Raw genomic sequence first — 17,059 nt, forward strand, 5'->3', positions numbered from 1 at the left:
ATTCAACTGTCACTGGGACCATGGCATCTTCACACCAGCAGGTGGTGCAGTCTGCATGCTGAAGAGGATAGGAGAGTAGACAACCTAAACTACTAATATCTAGAAGTTAATTTTTATTTTTTATTTTTTTTTACGCACTGGTTTGCCTTTTCTCATCTCACAATAGGCCATGTCAGTTGGTGTAGGGAGTTTTCTAAGGTATTTTTATGCACAATGTTAAATGCATGAATAGACCCTATCACCTCAACACTACTACGTAATGACGTACTTTCTCTCAGAGCGTTGCCACTATACTGTTGAACTTACAGTATGTGGCCTGACTTCCCCTGCTCACAGTAAGGGCCACAGTAGGACTGTCATTGGCAATGCTGATTTGATGACACCATCTTTGGGAGTGTCATGAGAAGGTGGTATATATTTATGCTGGAAAAGACTCCGTTGCAATGCCAGGTGCAGTTTCCCCCTGGACAGTAAGTGGAACTTGACTAATTTTACTCAACTGTAAGAGGAACTTCCATATCTTAGAACTGTGTATGTGTCGCTGTGTCCTTCCGTGTGTCAAAATGTTTGGTCACTCATCCTGTGTCCTGAGATAAGACTGGGACAGACAGTCTGCTGTCGTTTACTGTAGGTGAGTGGAGAGGAAATGCCAGTGTGCCTCAGGGACTTGTCACTATGAAAACACACGGGCTACATCTTGCTTGGTGAGAGCTTCTTAGCAACCGCTACTAAACAAACCAAACAAACCAGTGGGCCTACAGCCTGAAATTCACTGGCCGAGCTCTTTACAGCCCTGTACTAGGGCCTCTGAAATACACTGGCCGAGCTCTTTACAGCCCTGTACTGGGGCCTCTGAAATACACTGGCCGAGCTCTTTACAGCCCTGTACTGGGGCCTCTGAAATACACTGGCCGAGCTCTTTACAGCCCTGTACTGGGGCCTCTGAAATACACTGGCCGAGCTCTTTACAGCCCTGTACTGGGGCCTCTGAAATACACTGGCCGAGCTCTTTACAGCCCTGTACTTGGGCCTCTGAAATACACTGGCCGAGCTCTTTACAGCCCTGTACTGGGGCCTCTGAAATACACTGGCCGAGCTCTTTACAGCCCTGTACTGGGGCCTCTGAAATACACTGGCCGAGCTCTTTACAGCCCTGTACTTGGGCCTCTGAAATACACTGGCCGAGCTCTTTACAGCCCTGTACTTGGGCCTCAAATACACTGGCCGAGCTCTTTACAGCCCTGTACTGGGGCCTCTGAAATACACTGGCCGAGCTCTTTACAGCCCTGTACTGGGGCCTCTGAAATACACTGGCCGAGCTCTTTACAGCCCTGTACTTGGGCCTCTGAAATACACTGGCCGAGCTCTTTACAGCCCTGTACTGGGGCCTCTGAAATTCACTGGCCGAGCTCTTTACAGCCCTGTACTGGGGCCTCTGAAATTCACTGGCCGAGCTCTTTACAGCCCTGTACTGGGGCCTCTGAAATTCACTGGCCGAGCTCTTTACACGCTTCTGCTTGTTTGGGTTCAGAGAGAATATAATTGGTAAAAGCTTTCCTAAAGCCTGATGCTGTCTACAATCTACAGAACTGTACATGGATACACTATCTTGTATTTTGTACTTTAAATGGGTCTTTTTCTGAATGTTTGTCAAAGATGAAAGATAATTCCATATGTACAAACCAAGTGCTGATAAGTGACAAGCCTTTTAGCTACAACAATCAGATTTACACTGAACAAAAATATAAATACAACATGCAATGATTTTACTGAGTTACAGTTCATATAAGGATATCAGTCAATTGAAATAAATAAATTAGGCCCTAATCTATGGATTTCACATTATTGGAGATCAACGTTCCAACAACAAAAATGACACAGCAAATTTAGGTGCAACTTCCGGTGTGCGTTTACTGTGAAAAAATGAGGCTGTACCCGTTTTAAGTCTTCAAGTAGGCTACTATGGCTAGTTGAACGTTAAATGCATCCCTTAACATTTTAACATGGAAATAGCTATATTATCACTCAGCCTACAATAGCAGCCAATGTTCGGTGTTCAATGTAGACCTACATTCCATGAGACATGCAGGGTGTGACATTAACATGTTTATCCACTTGTCCTTCAGACAAGGAGGTGACTGAAAATGTTGTTTTGATGCAAGAAACCACTTTCCAAAATAAAATGCATCATTATTCCCATACCATTATTACAGAGACTCATACAAATTATGCTACCCTCTGCCAATTGGCTACTAAGCTTATTCAAGCCTGTCTCAAAATACAACACTTCCCTTTTAAGACAAAAAAAAGCTCTTTACCTGACTTGTCTAGAAATTCACATGTTTTGTGCTCTTGTAGGAAGCAATCGCTCCCCCATTGCTGGCTACAAATGATCTATAACTGCGCATGCTGTAAAAACAGTCCAGTTCAAAGTGAATGGCAGAGATTCATATATGGCAATGGTCTATTTGCATATAGGCCTACTGCAGCTCTGATTGGTTATGGCACACTGGTCTGTGTAGAGTGAGTCATGCCTGTCAATGGCAATCCAAGATAGCATAGGACGTGTGTATTTATCTTATCCCGTGTCGTATATATCTTAATTTCACTTTCTATTTACGAACTAAGTATACTTTCCTGCAACCAGCCTCACCAAATTTGGTACGGGTCTGCTATTTTTATTCCTTATAACTGGAACTTCCATCAGGAGCTGGCCAGCTAACTAGCTACTTTGTTAGTCACGGCTAGCGGTCTTCACCTTTTTCTCGGTCACCAGCCAGCCTTAGCTCGGACAACACCTGCCAGTCTGCACAGCGTGATATCAACTCAGAGCTTATCAGACTGCTTCTCTCTACCAATCACCGGATTCCTGCAGCTCTGGATCATTACACCAGATCATCACAGCTAGCTAGCTGCAAACAAGTGGCTACTGCTTCGGGACAAGTGGCCTCTGTCCCGAAGCAAGCACCAGCTAGCCTCGAGCTAGGCCCATATACCAGCTAATTCTTGGGCTACAATACAATACTTTGCCAATTGGCCATCACGACTGGACTGCCGACGTGATCACCCAATGTGGTCGCAAAAGGCTATTCTGTTACCATATTGCCGAAAAACCATCTACTAACCACGGCCCGTTATCTTTTTTGAATACTGTGTCCCCTGCACGCTTAGCGTAGTAGTGACTACCAAACGGCACCATGACTCACCTATTGCTGCTCTTTTGACCCTATGATCACTCGGCTACACAGCTGATGCCCCCTGTATGCACTACCTTACTGACCTGCTCTGCCCATTCATCGCCATTTCCCCATTGTTGTCTTAGCTCTCCTGATCAACACCTGTGATTGCTTTATACCTCTCTCTGTCAATATGCCTTGTCTACTGCTGTATTGGCTAGTTTTTATTGTTTTATTTCACTGTAGAGCCCTCAGTCCCACTCAAAATGCCTTTATATAGCTCTTTTGTCCCACCCCACACATGCGGAGACCTCACCTAGCTTACAGAGACTAAACCTCTCATCGTCACTCAACGCCTAGGTTTACCTCCACTGTACTCGCATCCTACCTGTACATTATGCCCTGAATCTATTCTACCATGCCTAGAAATCTTCTCCTTTTATTCTCTGTCCCCAATGCACTAAATGACCAGTTCTTATAGCCTTTAGCCGTACCCTTATCCAACTCCACCTCTTTTCCTCTGGTGATGTAGAGGTTAACCCAGGCCCTGTAGCCCCCAGTTCCACTCCTATTCCCCAGACCCTATTATTTGTAGACTTTTGTAACTGTAAAAGCCTTGGTTTCATGCATGTTAACTTCAGAAGCCTTCTCCCTAAGTTTGTTTTATTCACTGCTTTAGCACACTCCGCCAACACTGATGTCCTTGCCGTGTCTGAATCCTGTCTTAGGAAGGTCACCAAAAACTCTGAAATTTCCATCCCAAACTACAGCATTTTCCGCCAAGATAGAACTGCCAAAGGGGGTGGAGTTAGCTTGCAGAGTTCTGTCATGCTATTCCGGTCTGTGCCCAAACAGTTCAAGCTTCTGCTTTTAAAAATCCACCTTTCCAGAAGTACGTCTCTCACTGTTTCTGCTTATTATAGACCCCCCTCAGCCCCCAGCTGTGCCCTGGACACCATATGTGAATTGATTGCCCCCTATCTATTGTCAGTTTGAAATGTTCGGTGACCTAAACTTGGATATGCTTAACACCCCGGCAGTCCTATAATTTAAAATAGATGCCTTCAATCTCACACAAATTATCAAGGAACCTCCCAGGTACAACCCTATATCTGTAAACACGGGCACCCTCATAGATATCATCCTGACCAACCTGCCCTCTAAATACACTTCTGCTGTCTTCAACCAGGATCTCAGTGATCATTGCCTACGTCCGTAATGGGTCCGTGGTCAAAACGACCACCCCTCATCACTGTCAAACGCTCCCTAAAACATTTCAGTGAGCAGGCCTTTCTAATCGACCCTTGCCCGGGTATCCTGGAAGGATATTGACCTCATTCCGTCAGTAGAGGATGTCTGGTTACTTTTTTAAAAGTACTTTCCTCACCATGTTAAATAAGCATTCAAAAAATGTAGAACCAGGAACAGATATAGCCCTTGGTTCACTCCAGACCTGACTGCCCTTGACCAGCACAAAAACATCCTGTGGCATACTGCATTAGCATCAAATAGCCCCTGCGATATTCAATTTTCAGGGAAGTTAGGAACCAATATACACAGGTAGTTAGGAAAGCAAAGGCTAGCTTTTTCAAACCAGAAATGTGCATCCTGTAGAAGACACTCCAATGTTCTGGGACACTGTAAATTCCATGGAGAACAAGAGCACCTCCTCCCAGCTGCCCACTCCACTGAGGCTAGGAAACACTGTCACCACAAATCTACGATAATCTAGAATTTCAATAAGAATTTTTCTACAGCTGGCCATGTTTTCCACCTGGCTACCCCAACCTCGGTCAACAGCTCTGCTGCACCCCCCCCCCCACAGTAACTTGTCCAAGCCTCCCCCATTTCTCCTTCACCCAAATCCAGATAGCTGATGTTCTGAAAGAGCTGCAAAATCTGGATCCCTACAAATCAGCTGGGCTAGACAATTATTGCAACCCCTATTACTAGCCTGTTCAACCTCTCTTTTGTATCGTCTGAGATCCATAAAGACTGGAAAGCTGCCGCGGTCATCCCCCTCTTCAAAGGGGGAGACACTCTAGACCCAAACTGTTACAGACATAGGTCTATCCTACTATGCCTTTCTAAAGTCTTCGAAAGCCAAGTTAACAAACAGATCACCAACCATTTGAATCCCACCGTACCTTCTCCGCTATGCAATCTGGATTCCGAGTGCACCTCAGCCACGCTCAAGGTCCTAAACGATATCATAACTGCCATTGATAAAAGACGGTATTGTGCAGCCGTCTTCATCGACCTAGCCAAGACTTTCAACTCTGTCAATCACTGCATTCTTATCGGCAGACACAACAGCCTTGGTTTCTCAAATGACTGCCTCGCCTGGTTCACCAACTACTGCTCAGATAGAGTTCAGTGTGTCAAATCTGATGCCAATTGCACAGTCCCTCTACTTGAGACGTCTGTGGCATTGTGCTGTATTTGCAAAGGTGGTCTTGAGTTTGTGACAAACTGCACATTTTAGTGTCCTTTTTATTGTACACAGAAATTAGTAATGGCATCGGAGGCAACTGCTATTTTTGTTTGTTTTTTTCACATAGTTTGTAATTAATTTTGTACATAATGTTGCTGTTCCTGTCTCTTATGACAAAGAGCTTCTGGACATCAGAACAGTGATTTACTCACCTCGAACTGGACAAATATTTTTTTCCTTTAACGAATCCGATGTGAAGGATATACTGCTTTCTCGAGACCAGGTCCCTGTCATTCGTGTGAAAAGGCAGAGAAAAAAGGGGTGGAGGTCGGGGTGCCTCGTGAGAATTCATAGGCGAGTGAGTAAATCTTCACTACCATCCGTACTATTGGCCAACATGCAATCATTGGAAAACAAAACTGTACGATCCACGATTAAGACTATCCTACCAACATGACATTTAAAAACGAATATCTTAAGTTGTAATATAGAGCTGGCTGGGTTTTCCGTGCATCGGCAGGACAGAGCAGGTACGTTTGATAAGATGAGGGGCGGGGGTGTGTCTTTGTCAATAACAGCTGTTGCGCAATGTCTAATATTACAGAATTTAAGTTATTGCTCGCCCGAGGTAGAGTACCTCATGATAAGCTGTAGACCACACTATCTACCAAGAGTACTCATCTATATTATTCGTAGCCTTCTATTTACCACCACGAAGCGATGCTGGCACTAAGACCGCACTCAGATCTGTTTAAGACCATAAGCAAATAAGAAAATGCTTATCCAGAAGAGGCACTCCTAGTTGCCGGGGGCTTTAATGCAGGAAAACTTACATTTTACCAAATGTCTACCAGCATGTCACGTACAACCAGAGGAAAAAGCTCTAGACCACCTTTACTCCACACACAGAGACGCATACAAAGCTCTCCCTCGCCCTCCATTTAGCAAATCTGACCATAATTATATCCTCCTGATTCCTGGTTACAAGCAAAAACTAAAGCAGGAAGTACCAGTGACTCGCTCAATACGGAAGTGGTCAGATGACACGAGTTCTAATCTACAGGACTGTTTTGCTAGCATTGACTGGAATATGTTCCAGGATTCATCCAATGGCATTGAGGAGTACACCACATCTGTCATTGGCTTCATCGATGATGTTGTCCCAACAATGACCGTACATACATACCCACCCAGAAGCCATGGATTACAGGCAACACCTGCACCGAGTTAAAGGCTAGAGCTGCCACTTTCAAAGAGACGGGCACTAATCCGGATGCTTATAAGAAATCCCGCTACACCCATAGACGAACCATCAAACAGGCAAAGCGAAATACAGGACTAAGATTGAATCCTACTACACAGGTTCTGACGCTCGGATGTGACAGGGCTTGCAAACTATTACGGACTACAAAGGGAAACGCAGCCGTGAGCTGCCCAGTGACACGGGCCTACCAAACGAGCTAAATGCCTTTTATGCTTGCATTGAGGCGAGCAACACTGAAGCATGCATGAGAGCACCAGCTGTTCCAGATGACTGTGTGATCACACTCTCCGTAGCTGATGTGAGCAAGACCTTTTAAACAGGTCAACATTCACAAAGCCGCGGGGCCAGACGCATGACCAGAACGAGTACTCAAAGCAGGTGCGGACCAACTGGCAAGTGTATTCACTGACATTTTCAGCCTCTCCCTGAACAAGTCTCTAATAACTACATGTTTCAAGCAGACCACCATAGTCCCTGTGCCCAATAAAGCGAAGGTAACCTACCTAAATGATTACCGCCCCGTAGCACCCACGTCGGTAGCCATGAAGTGCTTTGAAAGGCTGGTCATGGCTCAAATCATCCCGGAATCCCTAGACCTGCTCCAATTCGCATACCGCCCTAACAGATCCACAGATGACGCAATCTCAATCGCACTCCACACTGCCCTTTCCCACCTGGACTAAAGGAACACCTATGTGAGAATGCTGTTCATTGACTACAGCTCAGCATTCAACACCATAGTGCCCACAAAGCTCATCACTAAGTTAACGACACTGGGACTAAACACCTTCCTCTGCAACTGGATCCTGGACTTCCTGACGGGCCGCCCCAAGGTGGTATGGGTAGGCAAGAACACATCTGCCTTGCTGATTCTCAACACTGGGTCCCCTCAGGGGTGCATGCTTAGTCCCCTCCTGTTCACCCATGACTGCGTGGCCAAACACGACTTCACACCGTCATTAAGTTTGCTGACGACACAACGGTGGTAGTCCTGATTACCGACAATGATGAGATAGCCTATAGTGGGAGGAGGTCAGAGACCTGTAAGTGTGGTGCCAGGACAACAACCTCTCCGTCAATGTGAGCAAGACAAAGGAGCTAATCATGGATTACAGGAAAAGGTGGGCTGAACAGGCCCCCATTAACTCTGATGGGGCTGTAGTGGAGCGGTTCAAGTTCCTTGGTGTCCACATCACCTACGAACTATCATGGTTCAAACACACCAAGACAGTCATGACAACACATTTCTCCCCTCGAGACTACAAAGATTTGACATGGGTCCCCAGATCCTCAAAGTTCTACAGCTGCATCATAGAAAGCATCCTGACCTGTTGCATCACTGCCTGGTATAGCAACTGTTCGGCATCTGACCGTAAGACACTACAGAGGGTAGTGTGTAAGGCCTAGTACATCACTGGGGCCAAGCTTCCTGCCATCCAGGACCTACAGTACTCGTCAAAAGTTCATACACACTTACTCGTTCAAGGGTCTTTCTTTCTTTTTTAAAACTATTTTCTACATTGTAAATTAATAGTGTAGACAACAAAATTGTTAAATAACACATGTAGTAACCAAAAGTGTAAACAAATTAAAATATATTTGAGATTTTTCAAAGTGCAAGTTGCAAACTTTTGGCATCCTCTCAACCAGCTTCCTGAGGTAGTCACCTGGAATTCATTTCAACACTGTACGCCTGGTGACCATGTCAGTGTGCACTGCGCCTGGCCCGCCACAGGAGTCGCTAGTGTGCGAGGAGACTAGTATATCCCTGCCGGCCTAACCCAGACAACGCTGTGTCTATTGTGCTCCGCCCCATGGGACTCCCGGTTGCGGCCGGCTGCGACAGAGCCTGGACTCGAACCCAGAATCTCTAGTGGCACAGCCTTAGACCACTGCGTCACTCGGAGGCCCTTCTTAATGCTTTTGAGCCAATCAGTTGTTGTGACAAGGTAGGGTTGGTATACAGAAGATAGCCCTAATTGGTAAAAAAACAAGTCCATATTATGGTAAGAACAGCTCAAATAAGCTAAAAGAAATGACAGTCCATCATTACCTTAAGACCAAACGGTCAGTCAATCCGGAAAATGACAAGAACTGCTAAGGTTTTTTCAAGTGCAGTCACAAAAACCATTAAACGCTATGATGAAACTGGATTTCATGAGGACCGCCACAGGAAAGGAAGATCCAGTGTTACTTCTGCTGCGAATGATAAGTTGATTTAGAGTTAATTGCACCTCAGATTGCTTCCCAAATAAATGCATCACGTAACAGACACATCTCAACAACTGTTCAGAGGAGACTGTGTGAATCAGGCCTTCATGGTCGAATTGCTGCAAAGAAACCACTACTAAAGGACAATAATAATGACACTTGCTTGTGCCAATAAATGGACATTAGACTCTGGGTATGGGTCCTTTGGGCTGATGAGTCCAAATTTGGGGATTTTTGGTTCCAACTGCCGTGTCTTTGTGAGATGCAGAGTAGATGAACGTATAATCTCCGCATGTGTGGTTCCCACCGTGAAGCATGGAGGAGGAGGTGTGATGGTGTGGGGGTGCTTATTTATAATTCAAGGCACACTTAGCCATGCTGGTTACCACAGAATTCTGCAGCAATACGCCATTCCATCTGGTTTGAGCTAAACATTTCACGGTAAGGTCTACTACACCTGTTGTATTCGGCGCATGTAACAAATTAAGTTTGATTTGAATAGGCATTTTGTGAGTAGACAATTTCTGGGATCTTTTATTTCAGTTCATGATGCATGGAACCAACACTTTTACTTGTTGCGTTTTATATTTTTGTTCAGTGGAGATTCTTGCACCTAGTATTGCAGCTCGTTTTACCTTCCTCTTTACAGAACCATTAGCTCTGGAGGAAATGTGCTTCGAGGTTGTGGAATTTGTGCGTGTGTCTCTTCCTCTGTGAGAGCTGTGCTGAGACTCTCTTTAAAAAAAATGTTTAAACCTTTACGTAACTAGACAAGTAATTTAAGAACACATTCTTATTTACCCCGACCAAACCCGGACAACGCTGGGCCAATAGCGCGCTGCCCTAAGGGACTCTCAATCACGGCCAGATGTGATGCAGCCTGGATTCAAACCAGGTACTGCAGTGACGCCTCTTGCACTGAGATGCAGTGTCTTAGACCACTGCGCCACTCGGGAGCCCAAGACTTTCTGAGCAAACATTGTTTTAATGTGTGGAGAGCAAACAGTCATTTCCCACACAGCAGCCTGACTGGCAAATAACACTCACTATTCAACTGCAGAATGACAAATAGTGTTCACGATGGTTTGTGTCCCAAATGGCACCCTATTCCCCATGTAGTACACTACTTTTTTTAAGTAGGTCCCATAGCTCTCTGGTCAAAAGAAGTGCACTATATAGGGAATAGGGTACGATTTTGGATGCAGCCTTACGTCTATCAGCACCAATGGAAAGTGGTCTAATAGGCCATGTTGATGTTTGAGTAAATTAGAAGAATTGTTTGAATGTAAAAAAAGATTTGATAAAAACCTGTGCCTTACTGTTCAATGAACTCGTCCAAGGTCAATTCCATGGAGGGAATATACACTACAGTATGTTGCCAAGGCTGTTATAGAGCTGGCTGGGAGTACTCTGGGATAAGAGATATGGCTGAACTGCTTATAAACCCTTAATAAGTCCTAAGAATAGTGAAGTGTTACCTCTTTGTCTCTCATGTTATGAAACATGTCAAACTTGATTTCTGGTAATTGCAGTTTAAATGTCTTTTAAGTACCAATGTCCCTCCCTGGCTCTTTGGGTAAGGTGACTGGTGACATAATGGTTAAGGCCAATTACACACACACACACACACACAACTCAAGTCAGCCCCACCAGCTTTCGCCATACTGCAGACGTCATGACTTCTAATGCATTTCTTGTTGATATTAAGAAAGCTGATCTTAAATCAGTTGTTGAAGGTAACCAGAGTCCTTCATATGAGACAGAGGAGTAGGATATAGTTTCTTCTTGTCACTGATCTAGTGTCAGTTTTGTGTTTCTCCTCTTAATGGTTAAGGTTAGGATTTAGGTATGGTAAGCTGATCCTAGATCTGTGGTGTCGATGTCGGTTACTGCAGCAGCATCATGTCCTTTCCTCCGTCTCCTCTCGTGAGCCGTTCTCAAGTTCAACCCAGCTCCTTCCGCCTGCTCGCACAATGACGATATATCTGTCAGAAGAGAGACGGAGGGAGGGAGGTAGGGACGAGAGAGGGTGGGTAGGAGGGGGAGGGAGAGAGGGAGGGAGGGAGGGAGGGAGGAGAGGGGGAGGGAGGGAGGGAGGGAGGGAGGGAGGGAGGGAAGGAAGGAAGAGAGAGAGAGAGAGAGAGAGAGAGAGAGAGAGAGAGAACGTGGGTAAGAGAAAGTGAGGGAGTTTGTGAAAACGATGGAGAGAGAGTGAGGGTGTGTGAGAGAGTCAGGGAGAGAGAGTGAGAGAGAGGCAGGGAGAGAGAGAGAGTCAGGGAGAGTGAGTGAGAGAGAGGCAGGGAGAGTGAGTGAGAGAGAGGCAGGGAGAGTGAGTGAGAGAGAGGCAGGGAGAGAGAGGGAGAGAGTGTGTGTGAGAGAGGCAGGGAGAGAGAGTGAGAGAGAGGCAGGGAGAGAGAGGGAGAGAGTGTGTGTGAGAGAGGCAGGGAGAGAGAGTGAGAGAGAGGCAGGGAGAGAGAGTGAGAGAGAGGCAGGGAGAGAGAGGCAGGGAGAGGGAGTGTGTGTGAGAGAGGCAGGGAGAGAGGCAGGGAGAGGGAGTGTGTGTGTGTGAGAGAGGCAGGGAGAGAGAGGGAGAGAGAGGCAGGGAGAGGGAGTGTGTGTGTGAGAGAGGCAGGGAGAGAGGCAGGGAGAGAGGCAGGGAGAGAGGCAGGGAGAGGGAGTGTGTGTGTGAGAGAGGCAGGGAGAGAGGCAGGGAGAGGGAGTGTGTGTGTGAGAGAGGCAGGGAGAGAGAGGGAGAGAGAGGCAGGGAGAGGGAGTGTGTGTGTGAGAGAGGCAGGGAGAGAGAGGCAGGGAGAGGGACTGTATATGTCAAGAGTTGCGTGTTTGTGCATCTGCGCTTTAACATGCGCAGTAGCTCAAGCCCCATATTAGCAGCACGAGTCCATGCACGAGCACAGTGTCATTGTAATGCTCTTTATGGTCACCTCTTTGTGGTCTACTGCAGAGCACCGTCTTTATATTCTATAGTAGAACACAGTCTTATATTCTACAGTAGAACACAGTCTTTATATTCCAGAGTAGAACACAGTCTTATATTCTACAGTAGAACACAGTCTTTATATTCTAGAGTAGAACAGTCATTATATTCTAGAGTAGAACACAGTCTTATATTCTACAGCAGAACAGTCTTATATTCTACAGCAGAACAGTCTTAAATTCTACAGCAGAACACAGTCTTTATATTCCACAGTAGAACAGTTATTATTTTCTACAGTAGAACACAATCTTTATATTCTACAGTAGAACACAATCTTTATATTCTACAGTAGAACACAGTCATTATATTCTACAGTAGAACACAGTCTTTATATTCTACAGTCATTGTACAGTCAAGTAATCCTTCTCACCCCCCTAAAAGATTTAGATGCACTATTGTAAAGTGGCTGTTCCACTGGATGTCATAAGGTGAATGCACCAATTTGTAAGTCGCTCTGGATAAGAGCGTCTGCTAAATGACTTAAATGTAAATGTAAATGTGGCTACGGGCAACTTTTATCCTTTACTCCGATCCATCCAGTCACGCCCCAGTTGGGTTGGCCTGACCAGGCCTGACTGTAGCCTCCTACTACCGACTCACAGGGTCAGAGTGACCACTAGGTCCTGTTTCCAAAAGCCAGCGGTTGTTGACAGTTCGAAAGAACCTCTACTGTCACTGTTGCAGACTACTACTGACTTAGAGTCACATTGACTCCGGCAGTAAGTCCTGTGGCTGAGTGTTGGAACCACTGCAACTCTAGTGTGTGTCACACAAAACCTCACTGGAGAAGAACCAAAGAGGACACATCAAAAGTTCAAGCCAGGGCTGTATTCACAAGAGCACACACAAAGTAGGCTTACTGTACTGTATATATTAGTATTGATGGTGTCAGCCCTATGACTTGATGTAGTAGTCTACTGTATTCCCTGTCATTGTGGATTTTATATGTTCAATGTTGTTTTTATGCTTCTTTGTTGCAAACCAATTGCCCTCTGGAACAAATGAAGTTGAAACTTGAACTTGAACAAATTATTTTGCAACGGAAAGCGAAAAACTAAAATGAAAGTGAAAACAAAAACAAGTCGAGGTAGCTAGTCTCTCCCTGTTTCTGTCTGAATTCGCCCGTTGGATGGGCATCTTTATGTAATACATGTATCACTAGCCACTTTAAACTATGCCACATGTTTACATGTTTACATACTCATCTCATATGTATATACTGTACTCGATACCATTACTGCATCTTGCCTATGCCGTTCTGTACCATCACTCATTCATATATCTTTATGTACATATTCTTTATCCCTTTACACTTGTGTATAAGGTAGTGGTTTTGGAATTGTTAGTTAGATCACTCGTTGGTTATTACTGCATTGTCGGAACTACAAGCACAAGCATTTCGCTACACTCGCATTAACATCTGTATGTGACAAATAAAATTTGATTTGGAAGTTTACATACACTTAGGTTGGAGTCATTAAAACTCGTTTTTCAACCACTCCACAAATTTCTTGTTAACAAACTATAGTTTTGGCAAGACACAATTCATTTTTACGACAATTGTTTACAGACAAATTATTTAACTTGTAATTCACTCTATCACAATTCCAGTGGGTCAGAAGTTTACATACACTACTTTGACTTTGCCTTTAAACAACTTGAACAATTCCAGAAAATGATGTAATGGCTTTAGAAGCTTCTGATAGGTTAATTTACATAATTTCAGTCAATTGGAGTTGAACCTGTGGATGTATTTCAAGGCCTACCTTCAAACTCAGTGCCTCTTTGCTTGACATCATGGGAAAATCAAAAGAAATCAGCCAAGATCTCAGAAAATAAATTGTAGACCTCCACAAGTCTGGTTCATCCTTGGGAGCAATTTCCAAACGCCTGAAAGTACCACGTTCATTTGTACAAACAATAGTATGCAAGTATAAACACCATGGAACCACGCATCCGTCATATCGCTCAGGAAGGAGACGCATTCTGTCTTCTAGAGATGAATGTACTTTGGTGCGAAAAGTGCAAATCAATCCCAGAACAACAGCAAAGGACCATGTGAAGACGCTGGAGGAAGCAGGTACAAAAGTATCTACATCCACAGTAAAACTAGTCCTATATCGACATAACCTGAAAGGCCGCTCAGCAAGGAAGAAGCCACTGCTCCAAAACCGCCATAAAAAAGCCAGACTACGGTTTGCAACTGCATATGGGGACAAAGATCATACTTTTTGGAGAAATGTCCTCTGGTCTGATGAAACAAAAATATAATTGTTTGGCCATAATGACCATCGTTATGTTTGGAAGAAAAAGGGGGAGGCTTGCAAGCCGAAGAACACCATCCCAACCGTGAAGAACGGGGGTGGCAGCATCATGTTGTGGGGGTGCTTTGGTGCAGGAGGTACTGGTGCACTTCACAAAATAGATGGCGTCATGAGGCAGGAAAATATGTGGATATATAGAACTAACATCTCAAGACATCAGTCAGGAAGTTAAAGCTTGGTTGCAAATGGGTCTTCCAAATGGACAATGACCCCAAACATACTTCCAAAGTTGTGGCAAAATGGCTTAAGGACAACAAAGTCAAGGTATTGGAGTGGCCATCACAAAGCCCTGACCTCAATCCTATAGAAAATTTGTGGGCAGAACTGAAAAAGCGTGTGTGAGCAAGGAGGCCTACAAACCTGACTCAGTTACACCAGCTCTGTCAGGAGGAATGGGCCAAAATTCACCAAACGTATTGTGGGAGCTTGTGGAAGGCTACCCAAAATGTTTGATCCAAGTTAAACAATTTAAAAGCAATGCTACTAAATACCAATTGAGTGTATGTAAACATCTGACCCACTGGGAATGTGATGAAAGAAATAAAAGCTGAAAGAAATAATTATCTCTACTATTATTCTGACATTTCACATTCTTAAAATAAAGTGGTGATCCTAACTGACCTAAGACAGGGAATTTTTACTAGGATTAAATGTGAGGAATTGTGAAAAACAGAGTTTAAATGTATTTGGCTAAGGTGTATGAACATAACACGCTATAAAGATGGTGGGTATTTTTTATGGGATCATATCTTCAGCAGCAGACTAAATTAGGATTTGCCTGTGCTGAGTGTTTGAGTCAGTATTTCACTACTGCAAATAGACAGGTTAGTTTCCCCTGCCCTGCCTAGGCAATGTCTTGCATCATTCCTAATACTGTTTGCTCACAAAAAATGATCAAGAGTCAAATTATACTCAAGAAGACACGACAGAAACACTGATTAGAAACATTTAGGATAGAAATCATTATTTAGATTGTCCATATCAAATCTCTATCTTGTTGTCTGTGTAACGGATGTGAAACGGCTAGCTTAGTTAGCGGTGTGCGCTAAATAGCGTTTCAATCGGTTACGTCACTTGCTCTGAGACCTTGAAGTAGTAATTCCCCTTGCTCTGCAAGGGCCGCGGCTTTTGTGGAGCGATGGGTAACGATGCTTCGAGGGTGACTGTTGTCGTTGTGTGCAGAAGGTCCCTGGTTCGCGCCCGGGTATGGGCGAGGGGACGGTTTAAAAGTATACTGTTACATTGATGCTGTTGACCCGGATTACTGGTTGCTGCGGAAAAAGGAGGAAGGTCAAAAGGGGGGTGAGTGTAACGGATGTGAAACGGCTAGCTTAGTTAGCGGTGTGCGCTAAATAGCGTTTCAATCGGTTACGTCACTTGCTCTGAGACCTTGATGTAGTAGTTCCCCTTGCTCTGCATGGGCCGTGGCTTTTGTGGAGCGATGGGTAACTATGCTTCGAGGGTGACTGTTGTTGATGTGTGCAGGAGGTCCCTGGTTTGCGCCCGGGTATGGGCGAGGGGACGGTTTAAAGTTGTACTGTTACATCTGGGACATAAATACTGTACTTCATGTCAATTGTGTTATGATTTTTATGTCAGTATATCATACGGTATCGGACGTAATGCTAGTATGTGCCATGAGCCGCAAACAGAGATACAACAGCATTTTAAAAGGGCAGGGCGGAGAAAAGGCTATTATGAACTGAAGTCAATGATTGCATCCCAAATGGCACCCTATTCCCTATAATATAGTGTGCTATTTTTGACCCGAACCAGAACCTGAACCTGGTCATCAGTGGTGAACTTTATAGGGCGTGGGCTGCTATTTGGGATGCATCCAATGTTTTACTTTTAGGAGCTGGATATGAGTCACATGGTGTTGCCAAAAATGAGGAAACAGAGCCAGAGGGCAGAACAGCACAAAAACATAGGCTTTTGGTCATGCTCTTAGTATCAGTACAGGCACAAGAGAGAAATGAAGTGCTTCTCCTTCATGCTGGGTTGAAAATTGGAGTCCTGGGTTCCAGTAGTGCATCAGAGGGACACACGCATGACTTGAACTGTGTTCCCCTTAGTCAGTTGGCAGTTAAGGGTTGTGCATCTGAAAGTACTTCACATGAGGCTCACACACACCACAGAGCACTGGAGTGTAGTCTGTGTTTAGGCAAGTCAGTTAAGAACAAATTCTTATTTTCAATTATGGACTAGGAACAGTGGGTTACCTGTCTTGTTCAAGGGCAGAACAACAGATTTGAACCTTGTCAGCTCGGGATTCAATCTTGCAACCTTTCGGTTACTAGTCCAACGCTCTAACCACTAGGCTACGCTGCCGCCCCATCAAGATATTGTCAAGGGTAAAGTGCCTTCACAAAGTATTTACACCCCTTGCCTTTTTCCAAATGTTGTTGTGTTACAGCCTGAATTTTAAATGGATTCAATTTAGATTTTGTGTCACTTACCCCATAATGTCAAAGTGGAATTATGTTTTGAGAAATGTTTACAAATGATTTACAAATTAAAAGTAAGTCAATAAGTATTCAACCGCTTTTGTTATGGCAAGTCTAAATAAGTTCAGGACTAAAAATGTACTTAACAAGTCACATAATAAGTTGCGTGGACTCTGTGTGCACCTAATTGTTGTTGTGTACCTAATCT

At 44.5% G+C, this 17,059-nt stretch overlaps 1 protein-coding gene across 1 annotated transcript in view; it reads left to right on the forward strand.

Annotated features, from left to right (window-relative positions):
• The first annotated feature begins 305 nt into the window (after positions 1–305).
• The window catches only part of LOC118374069 (ribosome-binding protein 1-like), a 71,272-nt gene continuing 54,518 nt past the window's right edge, over positions 306–17,059 (forward strand). The window contains exon 1 of the mRNA XM_052473150.1: positions 306–470. The gene's annotated coding sequence lies outside the window, so the exon portion shown is untranslated. The remainder of the gene's footprint in view (positions 471–17,059) is intronic.

Source organism: Oncorhynchus keta, chromosome 2 (genome assembly GCF_023373465.1).
Source record: "Oncorhynchus keta strain PuntledgeMale-10-30-2019 chromosome 2, Oket_V2, whole genome shotgun sequence".
In the NCBI taxonomy this organism is placed as follows: Eukaryota; Metazoa; Chordata; class Actinopteri; order Salmoniformes; family Salmonidae; genus Oncorhynchus; species Oncorhynchus keta.